Source organism: Bidens hawaiensis, unplaced genomic scaffold (assembly GCF_021521415.1).
Source record: "Bidens hawaiensis isolate Kalapana, Puna unplaced genomic scaffold, B.hawaiensis_p1.1 tig00014033_1, whole genome shotgun sequence".
In the NCBI taxonomy this organism is placed as follows: domain Eukaryota; kingdom Viridiplantae; phylum Streptophyta; class Magnoliopsida; order Asterales; family Asteraceae; genus Bidens; species Bidens hawaiensis.
The window spans coordinates 45,722-51,721 of NW_027492204.1; positions in this window are offsets into that span (position 1 = coordinate 45,722).

Sequence of the window (6,000 nt, forward strand, 5' to 3'; positions counted from 1 at the left end):
TGACATCTGCCCGATCCGACCCGACCCAGGTACCCGTTTCCCTTATCCGATCTCTTTCTTTTATGATTTAATATTTATTTATACTTATATTTTATTTTTAATAATAATAATACATATTTCCTTCCCGCCTCTCTCTCTCTTTCTTTCCGCCGTCCCGTCCCTCTCCTCCTCTCTTTCCGCCTTCTTTTCCCTCTTGTCGCCGTCCCGCCCTTACGCCTTGTTTCCCTCTTCTAACTCTTTGCTTATCCTTTGGTTCTTCCCGCCTAAGGATGTCTGCAGCTCCACGCGCCAGACTCCTTACATGGAAGCCTGCGTGAAGACATCTTGTTCCTGCGATGCGAGAACTCTTCTCGCAGCGCGCTAAGAATGCATGTTCTTCCCGCAATGCGCTAAGAATGTATGTTCTTCCCGCGATGCGCTTAGAATTCTAGTTCTTCACGCAGCACGCTAAGGATGTGATTCTTCCCGCAGTGCGCTAAGGATTGTTGTGCCAGCCTTCGCGCTCGCGCACTCAGCCTTCCCGCGCTTAACCCTTGTATCTTCTGTTTATTCTAGCCGTTTGCTTTTGTAAATGTCTTTTCCTCTGAGCTGTTGACCTAACCTATCTAATGTCTGAATAGTTACTTTCGGCGCAGCATGCGTACCAACCCCATTGGTTGGTAGAAAAAGTGACTGACATTATCTTTTGAGATCTGCTTTTGCCATGCTTGACCAGTACCTTTATCTGAACCGCCCATGCCTTTTTACTGTTCCCTGTCAGCTTTATCTTGCCCCCTGCAGCTGCCATATCTTTTGATATCTTTTGTTATCTTTTGTTTTGTCTTGTTCTGTTTGTCTTGGAATCTTTTCCCTTTTTTTTGGATTTATGTCTCCTAGGGTTTCTCTATAAATAATAGTATTATTTTTCCTAACACTACACACACAAAACACTTACTCTCTCCTGACCTCCTCCTTGCTCTCTCTGCCGCCTCCCTCTCTGCCTCCGTTTTCTCCTCTCCTCTGCCCTGTTTTCCGGTAATATATATAATAACTTATTAATTATGCTAACTTGTAATCAAGACTTAAAACCGATCGTTAAAACAATAATCTTATTTATAGGTTAACTTGTGCTTGTTTAAAGTTGGTTCTTGCTTTATCTTACACCGCATCGTTTATCAAGTGAGTAATCTCGTACCTAATCCCTTTTTGCTTTTAATATTTTGGGATGTTCATGTGTTCATACAAACTTAGAGTCTTAAACTTGTTTATGAACTTTAGTCGCGCAGTATCCCATGTGTTGAGGACGTAGACTTGGCTGTTTATTTGTATGTGTGGATCATTAACCGTCTTGTCGGTCTATTCCGCAGTTTTCATGGTACCATTAGATGAACACGGGAGAACTATCGTTTATGATTTTCTCTTTTGTTTACACATGCACAGTTAGTCTTGTTTGTGAGCTCAATTGTGAGCACTGGCAGTCTTGTCTCTTAGAGTTGGTCCCGATCTGATTACACCCTTGTTGAAACCCAGACATACACATGTTGCGCGCAGATTTATTGTTATCTATGTATTGTATTAAACTTGATTTCTCACCAACACGCAAGTGTTTGACGTTTATTTTAACACATGTTCAGGTTTGCAGTAGCTGTTTTGGAGCTTGTGGACACGTAGGAAGTTTTTACTTTTGGACCTAGAATTAAAATGTATCAAGACAAGTTAATGTTGTTCGAATGTTATAATTTATAATATATTGATTTATGTTTGATTTATGTTCTTTATTTTCCCCGCTGCGCGTGCGCGATAAAATGTGTATTAATAAATATTGACACCAATAGTGTCGCGAGTAATGAAGCAATATGTGGCGCCCCGATGTATAATCCGCCTTTGGTCGGGGTGTTACAGATTGGTATCAGAGCTCGTTGACTTTAGGATAGGTGGTTAGACGTAACGGCCTAGAATACCTAAGAGTCCCTTCTCGCGCATGAGAGAAATCTCATGTTTGCGCGCTTATTGTTAATTACTCGTTATTTATGAATATGCTCGCACTTGCGCAGTATATGATTTTATGTTTTATTTCGCGATATTTCGATTTTTGCTGAATTTCGATTTTTATTGATTTTACTTACATATTCGTTTGTTGGGATTGAAAATCCGAAAGGTCATGGTGATACATGAATAGTTGATTTTCAATTTCCATTTACGATTATGTTCTGAGGTTGGAGACTTGAAAAGTCATGGTGATACATGAATTGTCAACCTCCAATACTCATTTTCTTGTATGTTTTATATTGAAGATTGAAAAGTCATGGTGATACATGAATCGTCAATCTCCAATGCTCGTTTGCTCGTATATTTTAAATTGGGAATTCGGAAAGTCATGGTGATACATGAATTGTCGATTCTTGATTCGAATTTGTTACCTTTATTAAGTCTGCATTTAGGATCATTTATTTTACTTTAACTGTTGACTGTAACTGACTCCGTGAAACCAAGCTTTATAAGATTAAAACTTTGCGCTAAAACCAAGATATTAACTAAAATTAAAATTTTTATAGAATGCCTCCGCTATCTCGCCGATTTCAGAGAAGAGAAGCCTCGCGCATGCGTAGACAGCAACGTTCCCGGGAAATGGCCGCCGCAATAGCCCAAGCTTTGAGCCAAAACAATACCAACACCTCGAGTTATAACATTAAGTCCTTTAACGCGGGTAACCCTCCAAAGTTCACAGGTCTTGAAGGAGCCACCGTGATGCTCCAATGGCTCGAAAAGATTGAAAACACTTTCCTCCATACCCAATGCCCCTCAGACAGACGAACCCTATATGCTTCCAGCGTCCTGGAATCCAGAGCGCTTACATGGTGGAATGGAGTAGCTCATGCGCGTGGCGCAGAGGCTGCTTCTAGCATGACATGGGAGGAATTCAAGGAAGTTCTTACGCGAGAATTCTGCCCTCCCAACGAAGTTAAGCGCCTGGAGGAAGAATTCTGGAACTTGAAGCAATACAGTGGCGAAGCGCGCGAGTACGCGACGCGCTTCCACGAGCTAAGCTTACTGGTCCCTCACCTTGTTACCCCTTCACGCCGAGCAATCGAGAAATTCCTTGGGGGTCTCCCCATGGAAATTCAAGATTCTGTATGGGCCAGAAACCCAGTAACCCTCTCTGACGCCATTGAGTTGGCCGCTGTGCTCAGCGACAACCATGTCAGAGCAGGAACCCTGTTCCTGCGGGGAACTGAGAAGACCAAACTCACCAAGACTGCCCCTGAACCAACAGAAACCAAACCTGAACACTCAAACCGTAACAACCTCAAGCGCAGGCGCAAGGCCTATGCGCTTACCAACCCGCCCATTGTCCAGCAACCCGCATACCAACCCCCAGTTTACGCGCCTAACCCTCTGTTAGCTTACCCAACTTCCCCTGTAGTTCACAACTATGCCCTAACCAATCCAGCACTCCCTGCCCCGCCTCCTAAGAAACCTTACACAGGAAACCATCCCTTTTGCCCAACCTGTAGATTTCACCACCCAACCCAAACCCCGTGTCGACTTTGTACCCGATGTGGCCGTACTGGTCACACTGCTGAGAACTGTAGAGTCCTTCCCGCCAATCCAATTGCGCCAACACCACCAGTCTACCCGCAGAACCCACAATCAATCTACCAAAACCCACGACCCAGGTCGTGCTATAACTGCGGTGATCCCAGTCATTTCCGGAACGCGTGCCCGAGACTACAAGTTCAGATCACACAAGCGAATCCGGTGAACCAGATTTCAAACCAAGTAACGCGTGGACGAGCTTTTAACATAACCGCGCACCAAGCGCAAGCGAATAATGACGTAGTTAATGGTACATTTTTGCTTAACGGATTTTATGCTTTTGTACTTTTTGATACTGGCGCCGATCGAAGTTTTATCTCTCGCGCCTTCGAGCAGAAGCTTGCGCGACCGCGCAACAATTTAAAAGAAGATTTTTCAGTTGAATTGGCTAACGGTGAAACTGTTTTAATAAACTCAGTGATTAAAGATTGCACACTTAACCTTAACGAAAACGATTTTCTAATCGACCTCATCCCCATGCCTCTTGGAAGCTTTGATGTTATCATTGGTATGGACTGGCTCTCGAAGAATCGCGCCGAAGTTATTTGCGCCAAGAAATTGATTCGCATACCTCGAGAAAATGGTGATCTTCATATTTACGGCGAAAAACCCTCCAGTGGTCTTAAACTTATGTCTTGCGCCGAAGCCCAAAGACTCATGCGGAAGAAGTGTGTTGCATTCTTAGCCCATGTGGTTAAACCTGCTGAAGAGAAGAAGCTTCGCGATATCCCTGTTGTGCGTGATTTCCCTGAAGTTTTTCCTGATGATCTTCCTGGTATCCCTCCCGCTCGTGAAGTCGAGTTCCGTATTGATCTTGTCCCTGGTGCTTCCCCTGTAGCTAAATCTCCTTACCGTCTTGCACCCGCTGAGATGCAAGAATTGGCCAGCCAACTTCAAGAGTTGACTGCTAAAGGATTCATCCGCCCTAGCTCTTCGCCCTGGGGTGCTCCGGTGTTGTTCGTTAAAAAGAAAGATGGATCGTTTCGCATGTGTATTGATTACCGCGAGTTGAACAAACTCACCATTAAAAACCGGTATCCCTTACCGCGTATTGACGACCTCTTTGATCAACTCCAAGGTGCCTCTTGTTTCTCGAAGATTGATCTCCGCTCTGGCTATCACCAGTTGCGCATCCGCGATGAAGATGTTCCGAAGACTGCTTTTCGAACTCGTTATGGCCATTTTGAATTCTTGGTCATGTCCTTCGGTTTAACCAATGCACCCGCCGTTTTCATGGATCTAATGAATCGGGTGTGTAGGCCTTTCTTGGATAAATTCGTGATTGTGTTTATCGATGATGTTCTGGTGTATTCTAAGACCAAGGCCGAGCATGAGCAACATCTCCGATTGGTATTGCAAAAGCTCCGAACCGAGCAGCTCTATGCTAAGCTTTCCAAGTGTGAATTCTGGTCTGATGAAGTACAGTTTCTTGGTCATGTTGTAAACAAGATGGGTATTCATGTCGACCCATCCAAGATTGAAGCAATCAAGAACTGGATTACGCCATCCTCTCCTTCTGAGATCCGTTCCTTTCTGGGCTTAGCTGGTTATTACCGGCGCTTCATTTCGAACTTCTCGAAGATCGCTTTGCCTTTAACAGCTCTAACGCACAAAGGTAAACCGTATATTTGGGGCTCGAAGCAAGAAGAAGCCTTTCTAACGCTCAAGCGTTTGTTGTGTGAAGCTCCTGTTCTTGCGCTACCTGAGGGTAATGATGATTTTGTCGTGTACTGCGATGCCTCCAACCAAGGCCTCGGTTGTGTTCTTATGCAACGAGGCAAGGTTATCGCTTACGCATCAAGGCAACTCAAGGTTCATGAAAAGAATTATACAACTCACGATCTCGAACTTGGTGCAGTTGTATTTGCCTTGAAGATCTGGAGACACTACCTTTATGGTACTAAGTGTATCCTCTACACTGACCATAAAAGCCTTCAGCATATCTTTGATCAAAAGGAACTTAACATGAGGCAACGCCGATGGAACGAACTCATCAGCGATTACGATTGTGAGATCCGGTATCATCCTGGTAAGGCTAATGTGGTAGCCGATGCGCTCAGCCGAAAACCCTGCCAGCTTAACTGTATTTTGCCGCGCACGCATCTTCACTTTGCGCCGATTCAAAGCAACCTTGAATCGCGTATTCGTGACGCGCAGCGCGCATCCATCAGTAATGGTAACCTTCGCGCCGAGTTAGCGTGTGGCGCGGAAGCACATTTTGTGCCCAATCTAAGTGGAATTCTCTGTTATCTTAATCGCATCTGGATTCCCTTTGATGAGAATCTTCGCGCTGATATCCTGAGTGAAGCGCACAAATCTCGGTATTCTATTCATCCTGGCGCTGATAAGATGTACAAGGATTTGCGCATTACTTATTGGTGGCCCGGTATGAAGAAGGATATTGCTGTGTTCGTAGCTAAATGT